The sequence below is a fragment of the Python bivittatus genome, unplaced genomic scaffold, assembly GCF_059951505.1.
Source record: "Python bivittatus isolate LINGU-HERP-01145 unplaced genomic scaffold, Pbiv_v1 ctg000330_np1212, whole genome shotgun sequence".
NCBI classification, from domain to species: Eukaryota; Metazoa; Chordata; class Lepidosauria; order Squamata; family Pythonidae; genus Python; species Python bivittatus.
Window position 1 is genome coordinate 28,506,522 of NW_028277058.1, and position 13,516 is coordinate 28,520,037.

Sequence of the window (13,516 nt, forward strand, 5' to 3'; positions counted from 1 at the left end):
AATCTGTCCTTGTATCTTCCTTGATTTCTCCTCTCTTCCATCATTTTCCCCAGTATCTTTTCTACAGCATTGAATCCACACTACAGTAACCCCTATTTTTAAACTTCCTTTAAATCACTGCTTTCTAATTGCCCTCTCTTTCACCTTTCAGTTTTAAATGCTTTTAGTGAGCTTCCATCCAGTCAACTTTTTCTTCTTTTACTCTAATATCCCCAATTCCCTTCAGCCTAATTTTTGTCCTTTGCATTTCATGAAAGATCTCCTTTCACTGACATTCACAATTCAAAATCAGAACTAAAAACAGACTATTCTGATCAAGAAGCACTTGATCTTACCTATATTGCTTAGTAATTTTATACAAAAAGAAGAAAGCAATGTAATGAATATGCAAAGAAGTAAAAAATGAGGTTGCTCCAGGTTATATCTCCATGGTAATAACCTTAGTTGATCAACAGCTTGGTTTGAGAAACACAAAAACCTAGGAACCCCTTAAATAGGATAGATTTTTATCAGGCCCAAGTTAGAAAGAGATTACAGATATCATCATCATCATCATCATCATCATCATCATCATCATCATCATCATCATCATCATCCCAAGCTAATTTTACAAGTCTATTTCTGATTGACTCATTACAGCCTTTGCTAAACATAACCAATGTTTATAAAAGACAATTTAATATGATCAAGTAAAGTTTTAAACTAAATGCAGATTTGTAATTTTCTGATAAGCAGTTAAGGAGAGGATCAAACTTAATTCTTGAGAAATATTCTTACCAAATAAATTTCTAATATTAAACTTCATTATACTTGGTATTCAATAATATGTCTTACATTATTGATACATATACACAAACACATATAAAATTTTATTATAATCTGCTTCAATTGTACAAATGTTTTAAATAAAATGGAGAAGAACTGCTCATGCTTGTGAAATTTTCCAAATGTGCAAGTGTATCTGCACCTGTGAAAATTATCAGCTTACAAACCCATTTCTAGTTAATGATTATGCTAGAAAAGAAAACAATTTTTGTGGCAGAGGGAGGGAAATTCAACAAGAGCTGCAAACTCTAAGTGGCAATTTAGATCAAGGTAACTTACATCAGGTATTTAAATTAGCCATAAGATAGCTGCATAAATTAAGCTTCTCACTGATACTTACTGCCTAAGTTAACTCATGTTAATTTACAGCAAACAGAGCTTATTTACATAGCTTCATTCTTAAAAACATTCAAATGGGTATAAATACTAGTTTAGTTTGTGGCTTACTCCTTTATTCCAGCCTTAAAGAACTAATCTCTTTTTATTTCCACTTACTTTCCTAATATATCTTGTCCTTTTAATTTAAATGACTGATAGAATGGCCCATTTCCCTCAAATATGCATGAATCACAATTATCCAGAAAGTGGAATAAAAGTACAGTGGTACCTTGGGTCACGAACGCTTCTGTTCACGACCAATTCGGGTCACGAACAGCACCGTTCGTAAAATTTTGCTTCCGTTCGCAAAACGGTCACGAACAGGATCCGCGGCAATTTTCCCTGCTGACACACGTGGTCGTGGCTTCCTGTGGGGGGGGACTCTCCCTCCAAACAATAACCACCTCCCCACCTGCCTTCCTGTCCTCCACACCTCAAGCAAGGTTAGTGTTCTCTCTCTTCATACTGTACTGTAGTTTGTGTCATATTTTTGTGGTTTAAAAAAAAATACATATGGTTCAGAACGGATTAACCGTATTTACATTGAACCTTAAGGGAAAATTTGATTCAGGTCGCGACCAAAATCGGTTGGCGACCAAATTCGTAGGGGTCAGAACGGATTAACCCTATTTACATTGAACCTCATGGGAAAATTTGATTCGGGTCGCGACCAATTCGGGTCGCAACCAGAGTCGCAGAATGAATTAAGTTCGTGACCCGAGGTACCACTGTATAAAAATAAAAATATGATCAGTAACGTAACAGTTGCAATAATAATACTGATCCTTCTATTACATTTCATACAGTTAAAACTCAATGTTCCTTCCTTCTCTCTCTCTCTCTCTCTTTTTGGGTTACCTCTTATTCTATTCTTAACTAATTCTCCGGTTTTTACAATGTTTTCACTTAATAAAGTTATTCCTCTGCTTGTTATTGCTAATTTCAAAGTATGAGCTAAGCCTTCAGGTGATTGCTTGATTTTAGCTTAGCATGTTATGTGAATCTAACCACTGTGATCTCTGTAAACCATAGTTTATTAATTCATACAATGAGTGCATTCAGCCTCAATGGATGTGCATGCACTGGGGTTCATCAGTAATACGTTCATAGCCCTCAGATCTTCTTTAGATAGTTCTTCTGAGAATCTCAACAAACCCATTGGCTCTTGCTAATGACATTAGGTTTGTTTTTTTCTACAACTGAGCTGTGCTTCTTCCTTCAGTCTTGCACTCTGTTTCCTAATGTTGACATCCTCCTGACATGTGGACTTCAAACTCCCAGAATACCCCAACTGGCATAGCTATTGGTAAGGATTCTGGGAGTTAAAGTACATATATCTTGAAGTTGCCAAGTGTCAAGCTCAACAACTGGGTTCAGTAATAAATCTTAGTTTTCCAGACACTTAACACCTTACTCAAAATTTCATCAGTCCTGGCAAGAGACTCCCAGGCACAATTCAGTTAGATTGTAAACTTTATTCTTGGCAAATGAAGCTTAACTGTTAATATAGTGCAAAAACGTGAGAGCCTGTATGCTACATAAAGCTATGCTCCAGTGTTTAAAATTTAAGCTTTTTCTCCTACCTTTGCAAGTCAACAGAAGCTTGGCTGGGGTCATACAGTGGGGGAAAAAAGTATTTAGTCAGCCACCAATTGTGCAAGTTCTTCCACTGAGAAAGATGAGAGAGGCCTGTAATTTTCATCATAGGTATATCTCAACTATGAGAGAAAAAAAATCCAGAAAATCACATTGTCTGATTTTTAAAGAATTTATTTGCAAATCATGGTGGAAAATAAGTATTTGGTCACCTACAAACAAGCAAGATGTCTGGCTCTCACAGACCTGTAACTACTTCTTTAAGAGGCTCCTCTGTCCTCCACTCATTACCTGTAGTAATGGCACCTGTTTGACCTTGTTATCAGTATAAAAGACACCTGTCCACAACCTCAAACAGTCACACTCCAAACTCCAGTATAACCAAGACCAAAGAGCTGTAGAAGGAAACAAAATTGTAGACCTCCACCAGGCTGGGAAGACTGAATCTACAATAGGCAAGCAGCTTGGTGTGAAGAAATCAACTGTGGGAGCAATAATTAGAAAATGGAAGACATACAAGACCACTGATAATCTCCCTTGATCTGGGGCTCCATGCAAGATTTCACCTGGTGGGGTCAAAATGATCACAAGAACGGTGAGCAAAAATCCCAGAACCACACGGGGGGACCTAGTGAATGACCTGCAGAGAGCTGGGACCAAAGTAACAAAGGCTACCATCAGTAACACACTATGCCGCCAGGGACTCAAATCCTACAGTGCCAGACGTGTCCCCCTGCTTAAGCCAGTACATGTCCAGGCCTGTCTGAAGTTTGCTAGAGAGCATTTGGATGATCCAGAAGAGGATTGGGAGAATGTCATATGGTCAGATGAAACCAAAGTAGAACGTTTTGGTCTAAACTCAACTTGTCGTGTTTGGAGGAGAGAGAATGCTGAGTTGCATCCAAAGAACACCATACCTACTGTGAAGCAGGGGGGTGGAAACATTATGCTTTGGGGCTGTTTTTCTGCAAAGGAACCAGGATGACTGATCCATGTAAAGGAAAGAATGAATGGGGCCATGTATTGTGAGATTTTGAGTGAACACCTCCTTCCATCAGCAAGGGCATTGAAGGTGAAATGTGGGTGGGTCTTTCAGCATGACAATGATCCCAAACACACTGCCCGGGCAACGAAGGAGTGGCTTCGTAAGAAGCATTTCAAGGTCCTGGAGTGGCCTAGCCAGTCTCCAGATCTCAACCCCATGGAAAACCTTTGGAGGGAGTTGAAAGTCCGTGTTGCCCAGCGACAGCCCCAAAACATCACTGCTCTAGAGGAGATCTGCATGGAGGAATGGGCCAAAATACCAGCAACAGTGTGTGTGTAAATCTCGTGAAGACTTACAGAAAACGTTTGACCTCTGTCACTGCCAACAAAGGATATATAACAAAGTATTGAGATGAACTTTTGATATTGACCAAATACTTATTTTCCACCATGATTTGCAAATAAATTCTTTACAAATCAGACAATGTGATTTTCTGGATTTTTTTCCCCATCTTGTCTCTCATAGTTGAGGTATACCTATGATGAAAATTACAGGCCTCTCTCATCTTTTTAAGTGGGAGAACCTGCACAATTGATGGCTGACTAAATACTTTTTTGCCCCACTGTATAACATAATATATTAATAATTTAGAGGCTGCCCAGCACCAAACCACTCTTGGTGGCTTGTGCTTTAAAAGCAGGAATAATTAAAAACAAAGAAACTGAACACAAGCTTTCAGAAGACTGCATTGTCTTTGGCCTGGGAATTAAAGGGTCTTGCCTTACCAATCTCCACAGCTACATTACCTGCCTCTATTTCCTCTTTGCCTCTAGAGAGATCAGGTGCTTCTCCCATTTCCTCCTTCTGCACACGGATGACAGGAAGGCATTGTGCTTCCTTCCCTCACCACAAATGAAGGATAAAACAAAAAAGCAAAGGCTCTTTAGAATCAGGAGTAATAATGGAAAACTGGCTGTATTTTCAGTGTGGCTAGAATCTGCAGGTGAAAGGCCAAAGGACTGGTCTGGGATACTATAGGGAGTGGTCCAATAAACTTGGTATCCAGCTTGTTAGATGGTCATATAGAAGTGAAAACTCTAACAGAAAGCCAAGCATAATCTCCAAAAGCAATGGGGGTCTTCCTGACGACAACGATCAACAGAGTGTTTGTATGAAGCCTTGGCACAATCTATTTGAACCTTAAGATGGTGCCAAACAACTTGAAATTACTGGAAAAAAGCAGAAGGGAAAGCTAAGAAACATTCAGCAGCTGGTGCAGGTGATAGCTGCACAAGGCTAGGAAGGCAACATCTGAGTAGAGGCTTGAATAGAGTCCTTGTAAGTGAACTCAACCATAAGTAAAGTCAAGACAACTTTCTTTTAGGTATTGCTCTAATGTATCTGTCCTGTCCATTTTTCCATCTGCATGCGATTGACAGACAGAAAACAGGTGGAGCTTCACATCCAATAGTTGAAAAGCTTTCCAGAAGTATGCCATGAATTGGGTGCCTGTTAGAAATCAAGTAATTAAGCAAACTGTAATGTAGAAAACATGTTGACAGAACATATGAGACTTCCAAGGAAGACAGGAAAGCATACAACAAGCTATGAAATAAACCATCTTAGATCAATTACCACCATAATGCCATCAGCACATCAGTAATAGAATCCAAGGAAACTGTATCCCAAAGTCCCTGTGGGGAGAGAATGCAGCAGTCCATGTGGTTTGCTAGTCACAGACTTGGCCTGGCAATAATGTAGCAAGAAGAGATGTAGCCCTTGACATGTTTATCATGAAGCCACCAAAAAGCATGGAGGAGATGGGTCATTTTAAATATTCTAAATTGCCCAGCTAGCCTGACAAAGAAACATTTCTTTCCCTCAGTAAAAAAAGGACATATAAATGGCTGTTGCGGAGCCATTCCCAAGGAAAGGGAGGGAAGAGAAAGGGTCCACCTAAGGGGAACCACACATTTATTTAAGCCCACACATAAGTATTGAGCTCTTATTGACCATATGTCTCCTTTTGGTTCCAACAGTCTCACAGGGTAAACAAGGTGTTAGAGGATGGAGACCAAAGTTTTCTGTGCACAGAATGGAGGTTGGAGGACAATTATAGGATAAGAAACATTCTTATTTACATGATAAAATAACTGCATGTGAAGTGGGAAAATGAAAGTTAAAACATGGGGAAAAGTGAGGAGATGACACCCATAAGGAAAAGCTTCTTTGATGGCCAAAAGGACCTTGTAAAAACAACATAGTTCCTTCTGACTGGAAGGAGATGCCTGAAAAAGAAAGTGCAGGACAGGAGGTTACCCACAAATTAGAGAGCAGATTGTAAAAGTATATCTCCCAAGGTAAGACACATCAATCTGTACAGGAAAGAGCCACATGGTATCTGGATTATGGAATAAAAAGTGAATGCCTTGTCGCGGCATCAAAATCCATCTTAAAGGTACATGGTATCTTCAAAGTGATTTGATTGATTTAAGTGGGTTAGGTCCTGGCAACAACACTCCCTTTTTGCAAAGGCAAGTCAATAATAGTGCAACAAAATTGTTGGTAAAAAGTAGTAAAGCCCAGAAAATGTTATACATCCTGGATAGTGTGGGGAATGAGGAAAGGCTCCCATCTGGGTTGCTTTGAAGAAAATACAGTAGCCCAAATAGTCCAATACTGGTAGAGCGAAGATTTGTCTAATTTAATACAGACACTGTAATCATGAACTTGATCATTGTGGAAAGCAGAATCCTTATATTAGCAAATCATCTAAATACAAAAATAAAACTTTTGCCTAAAAATCATGGAAAATATAATTCATGAATTGCATGAAGAACAACAGGACATTAATAAATCCACTATTATACAAACTTAGCACACTGAGAATCAAAGATAGTTAAATATTCATGACCTCCTTTCATCCAGATCAGTTTGTAAGCCCCTAAGATCCTTTTTAGTAAAAATGTGTGCTTTCTAGCCATTCAGATTTTAGAAATGAGTAGAAGAAGATTAATGATCCTGTTACAGAGTTCAGGATCCATTATTCATACAATACTTGGGAGCCTTCCTTGTTAACAGAACAGATAGGAATACTGGCAAAGAAGGGGCGGAGGGAGGGGGGATAAAGCCTTTCTGTTCTTATGAGTGCATTCTTCCAGGCAAACTAACTCTGTTTTTGATATAAGATAGTGGCATTTAGCAGGAATGTAGGCTCCAAGAATAAGATTAGTTTGGCAGACAAGGTAGGAGGATGCAAGGGGAAGTAGTGAGGCTTTATAGGCTGTGACTCTTCTACCTTGCAGAATCAATAATCCCATGAATGTGTGTATTATGAATCTGTAGCCAAGATTGTTCAAAAATGTGAGGAGGCTAAGTTGTAGAGAATCCCAAGAGTTGCCAATAGTATTTTGTAGTGGTTCAAAACACTCTAATAGGGTCTAAGAGCTGGTTATCAGTAGTTTCAACCATAACAGAGGTTAGGATAGGCTAAGTAGGTAGATCATTTGCATGCAACAGAGGATTCAATCATGTCTGCACTGGAGCTAGAATCTATTAAGGCCTTCAGTTGTATTTCAGTGCTAGTCTTGGGTCTGTAGAATAACTGGGAAGATAAATATTTAATATGTCTGGATTCCACTTAATTCCTAATTGCCTCAGTCTCTGAGTCATTGGGCTAGAATCACCTTGTTTCCTAACAAGCCAGATCTGAGTCTTTATGATATCTATTTTCAAAATGATCCATTCCCTTAAATATATTTTGGAGATATTTTGGAAGGTGAATCTTATAAGGCACCTAGGTGTTACATGACTACATTTTCCACAATGCAGACATAGGTCTTTTGCATTTTTGACAAACTTTTCTTAGGCAAATAGTGGAGCTCTACTAGAAGCACCAGATGTACAGGTAGAAAAGGGGGTGTCTTCCCTTCCCATGCATACTGATTCTTTGATTTTTCCATCACCAAGGAAACTTGCTTTTTCCCATAGTTGTTGCAGTGTCTTAACAAATGAGTTTGTTCCACAGTTCATCTAATAATCTAAGTTTCAGTTCGTCAATTAAGTAACTTTCATCCCATCACACATCCTGAGCTAGCAGCCAAAACTCCCCAGCACATATTACCACATCTATTAGGATGGGCTACTCTAAATAAGAAGGGGTGCTCATTTTACAGCTTCCTTGTTTATTAGAATAATTATAAATCCTTTGTGGGATCTGCCAGTGGGGAAATCATTTGGTCTTAGGGAGATATACAGTTCACACTGAGCAAGGAAGATCATATATTTTTTTAAAAAAAATTAACCCACCTTTTATTGTTTTTTGTAAATAACTCAAGGCAGCGAACATATCCAATACTCCTTCCTCCTATTTTTTTCACAACAACAACCCTGTGAGGTGTGTTGGACTGAGAGTGAGTGACTGGCTCAAAGTCACCCAGCCAGCTTTCATGCCTAAGGCGGGACTAGAACTCCTGGTTTCTAGCTTGGTGCCTTAACCACTAGACCAAACTGGCTCTTCAGTTTGCTTAAAATACATTTGCTTGGATTTCAATCATCTTCATTAGGAGGCATTAGAGGACTGTGTCTGTTGCAACAATGGCTGCTAGATCTTGAGAAGGAACTGGTCTGGAAAACTGGTTGTGGTAGATACTGCCCCACTTGCTGAACTAGCTGGTCTATCTAGTTATAAAGACACTTGTCAATTTCCTCTACTCAACTCTTGACTATATTAGGCTTTGTGAAACCATTTTTGCCTTCTGTTGTCTCATTTTTGTCTCCTCCTGTCTATCCTACATTTCCCAAATACTTTTGAACACGCTTAATCAACATAAGCTCTGCCGACACAGCTTCTGGTTATGAGATGACTTCAATCCAGCATGGAATTTCCCCTGTCAGCCTGGCATAGCTAAAATAAGCAAAAGGCATACAAGTGAGGCATGACCTAGCCTGCATAAGGTTTCTCTTATGAAATCTGTGTTTGATGGGGGATTGGAATGGAGTGTTCTCCCCACAACGGGACAAAACTTCTGAGAAAAATCACTCAAGGCAAATTACCAAAAGTTTTCTTTGATTTGAGGGACAATTTAGGGCTGGTTGATATATGGAGACAGAAAAATGGCAATTCAAGAGAATATACCTACTTTTCTGAAAGACATAGATCTTTTTCAAGAAAAGACATGATTTGGACTTCAAAGAACTTAGCTATTAAGGTTTTTAAAGTAGAGGCATGACCATAGGCTTTTTTGGATCATAATCTTGTGAATTTGGTTTATAAAATAAAATCTAATTCTTTTAAATGGAGACTAAACAAAATGTTGCTACAGAAAGAAGCAAAAGTGGAGGACTATAAAAAGAAATTAAAAGTATTTTTTAATAATAATTTAGGTAAAGGCACTTATTTAACAATGGTTTGGGATGCAAGTAAAGCTTTTATTAGAGTTATTTTATACAACATGATCCCGAACTTAAACGGAAGAGACAAGAGAAAACACAGGCTATTTTAGATAAGATAAAGAGAAAATAAGAATTAAAGAAATTTCCAGAGAAGATAAGTATATCTCAACAAATTAAGCTTTCATAATAACAGTTATCTATGTTGACTGTAAGACATGGAAATAAAAATGAAGTATATGAAGCAAAAAAAAAAAAAATTGAGTTTGCAAATAAACCAGGGAAGTGGCTGGCATATAACTTACGAAAAGAAAAAGAAAAGAAAATGATTTTGAAATTACAAGAAGGAAGTACTGTATTAATGGACAATGCAGCCGTACAAAAAGCATTTCATCTATATCACTCTAGAGAAAATAGATGAATATCTAAAGAAACAAAATTTACCGAGATTATGAATGGACCTATAACAATATGGGAAGTTCCTGAAGCTATAAAATAAGATTAAACTAGGAAATGTGCCTGGACCAGATGGATTATCAGGTTCTTATTAAAATGTTTTGAGGATGAACTTTTACAACCTTTACAAAACACGATGAACTCCTCTCTACAGGGAGGAAAGATACTAGAGAGTTGGAAAGAGGCCAATATAGTATTAATACCTGAAGAGGGACAAGATTTCACTATAACAAGAAATTATAGGCCAATATCATTATTGAATAATGACTACAAGTTGTTCACAACAATTCTAACCGGTAAACTGAAAAGAATTTTGCAAGAATATATTCATGAGGATCAATGTGGGTTTTTACCTAAAAGACAGTTAGGTAAATGTGGGACATTTTGGAATATTTAGAACAACATAATGAAAAACAAGCTGCATTGATTTTCTTAGATGCAGAGAAGGCCTCTGACGATTTGAACTGGGCTTTCTTGTTAAGGTTTTTGAAGAAATGAATTTTGGAGAGAACTTTATAAAATGGGTAAATTCGATTTACACTTTACAGAAAGCACAAATAATTGTTAATGGTTGTTGTTGTTTAGTCGTTAAGTCGTGTCCGACTCTTCGTGACCCCATGAACCATATTGCGCCAGGCCTTCCTGTCCTTCACTGCCTCCCTGAGTTTGCTCAGTTTCATGCTCATTGCTTCAGTGATGCTATCTAACCATCTCATCCTCTGCCGTCCTCTTCTCCTTTTGCCTTCAATCTTTCCCAGCATCAGGGTCTTCTCCAAAGAGATCTCTCTTCGCATTAGGTGACCAAAGTATCTGAACTTGAGCTTCATTATCGATCCTTCCAATGAGCAATCAAGGTTGATTTCCTTTAAGATTGACTGGTTTGACCTCCTAGCAGTCCAGGGGACTCTCAAGAGTCTTCTCCAGCACCACAGTTCAAAGGCATCAATTCTTCGGCGCTCAGCCTTCTTTATGGTCCAGCTCTCACAGCCATACATTACTATTGGAAAAACCATAGCTTTGATTATGCGGATCTTTGTCGGCAAGGTGACGTCTCTGCTTTTTAATATGCTATCTAGGCTTGCCATAGCTTTCCTCCCAAGGAGCAAGCGTCTTTTAATTTCATGGCTGCAGTCTCCATCTGCGGTGATCTTGGAGCCCAAATAAATGAAGTCTGTTACTGCTTCCATTTCTACCCCTTCTATTTGCCAGGAATTGATGGGTCCAGATGCCATGATCTTAGTTTTTTTAATGTTGAGTTTCAAGCCAGCTTTTGCACTCTCCTCTTTCACCCTCATCAAGAGACTCTTTAGTTCTTCTTCACTTTCTGCCATGAGGGTGGTATTGTCCGCATATCTGAGGTTGTTGATGATTCTCCCTGCAATCTTAATTCCGGCTTGTGATTCTTCCAGCCTGGCATTTCTCATGATGTACTCTGCATATAAGTTAAATAAGCAGGGTGACAGTATACAGCCTTGTCGTACACCTTTCCCTATTTTGAACCAATCGGTTGTTCCATGATCGGTTCTAACTGTTGCTTCTTGGCCCACATACAGATTTCGCAGGAGACAGGTAAGGTGGTCTGGTACTCCCATCTCTTTAAGAACTTGCCACAGTTTGTTGTGATCCACACAATCGAAGGCTTTTGCATAGTCAATGAAGCAGAAGTAGATATTTTTCTGGAACTCTCGTGCTTTCTCCATGATCCAGCGAATGTTGGCGATTTGATCTCTAGTTCCTCTGCCTCTTCGAAACCCAGCTTGTACATCTGGTAGTTCTCGGTTCATGTATTGCTGAAGCCTAGCTTGTAGGATTTTGAGCATAACCTTGCTAGCATGTGAAATGAGTGCAATTGTGCGATAGTTTGAGCATTCTTTGGCATTGTCCTTCTTTGGAATTGGAACATAAACTGACCTTTTCCAATCCCGTGGCCACTGTTGCGTTTTCCACACTTGCTGGCATATTGAGTGCAGCACTTTAACACCATCATCTTTTAGTATTTTAAATAACTCAGCTGGAATACTGTCATCTCCACTAGCTTTGTTGTTAGCAATGCTTCCTAAGGCCCACTTGACTTCACTCTCTAGGATGTCTGGCTCAAGGTCAGTGATCACACCAGCGTGGACATCAGGGACATTAAGATCTTTCTTGTATAGTTCTTCTGTGTATTCTTGCCACCTCTTCTTAATCTCTTCTGCTTCTGTTAGGTCCCTGCCTTTTTTGTCCTTTATAATGCCCATCTTTGCACTAAACGTTCCTTTCATATCTCCAATTTTCTTGTAGAGATCTCTAGTCTTCCCCATTCTATTGTTTTCCTCGATTTCTTTGCACTGTTAATTTAAGAAGGCCTTCTTATCTCTCCTTGCTATTCTCTGGAAATCTGCATTCAGTTGCTTATATCTTTCCCTTTCACCCTTGCTTTTCGCATTCCTTCTTTCCACAGCTATTTGTAAAGCCTCATCAGACAGCCATTTTGCTTTCTTGCATTTCTTTTTCTTTGGGATGGTTTTAGTTGCTGCCTCCTGTACAATGTTACGGACCTCCGTCCATAGTTCTTCAGGCACTCTGTCTACCAAATCTAATCCTCTAAATCTATTCATCACCTTCACTGTGTACTCACAAGGAATATGATCTAAGTCATACCTGAGTGGTCTAGTGCTTTTCCCTACATTCTTCAATTTAAGCCTAAATTTTGCAGTAAGAAGCTCATGATCTGAGCCACAGTCAGCTCCTGGTCTTGTTTTTGCTGTCTGTATAGAGCTTCTCCATCTTTGGCTGCAAAGTATATAATCAATCTGGTTTCGGTATTGACCATCTGGTGATGTCCATGTGTAGAGTCGTCTCTTGTGTTGTTGGAAAAGAGTGTTTGCTATGACTAGCTTGTTCTCTTGACAGAACTCTATTAGCCTTTGCCCTGCTTCATTTTGTACTCCAAGGCCAAACTTGCCTGTTATTCCGATTACTCCTTGACTTCCTACTTTAGCATTCCAATCCCCTATGATGAAAAGGACATCTTTTTGGTGCTAGTTCTAGAAGGTGTTGTAGGTCTTCATAGAAGCGGTCAACTTCAGCTTCTTCAGCATCAGTGGTTGGGGCATAGACTTGGATGACTGTGATATTGAATGGTTTGCCTTGGATACGCACTGAGATCATTCTGTCGTTTTTGAGGTTGTACCCCATTACTGCCTTTCCCACTCTCTTATTGACTATGAGTGCAACTCCATTTCTTCTAAGAGTTTCTTGCCCACAGTAGTAGATATAATGGTCACCCGAATTAAATTCACCCATTCCCGTCCATTTCAGTTCGCTGATTCCCAAGATGTCGATGTTCAATCTTGTCATCTCATGTTTGACCACATCCAGCTTGCCTTGGTTCATAGATCTTACATTCCAGGTACCTATACAATATTGTTCTTTACAGCATCGGACCTTCTTTTCGCTTCCAGATACATCCACAGCTGAACGTCCTTTCGGCTTTGGCCCAGCCGCTTCACTCTTTCTGGAGCTACTTGGAAATGCCCTCCGCTCTTCCCCAGTAGCATATTGGACACCTTCCGACCTGAGGGGCTCATCTTCCGGCGTCATATCTTTTAGCCTTTTAACATTGTCCATGGGGTTTTCTTGGCAAGGATACTGGAGTGGGTTGCCATTTCCTTCTCCAGTGGACCACATTTTGTCAGAACTCTCTGTCATGACCTGTCCGTCTTGGGTGGCCCTGCACGGTATAGCTCATGGCTTCACTGAGTTACGCAAGCCCCTTCGCCACGACAAGGCAGTGATCCATGAAGGGGAATTGTTAATGGAGATCTAATAAAACCCTGTGAGATACAAAAAGGAGCAAGACAGGGCTGCCCACTGTCTCCTCTTTTGTTTATTTCGGTTGAAATA

At 39.4% G+C, this 13,516-nt stretch overlaps 1 protein-coding gene across 2 annotated transcripts in view; it reads right to left on the reverse strand.

Moving 5' to 3' along the window:
* Positions 1-13,516, reverse strand: part of ATP2B1 (ATPase plasma membrane Ca2+ transporting 1) — a 94,462-nt gene that overhangs the window by 53,054 nt on the left and 27,892 nt on the right. The window lies entirely within an intron of this gene.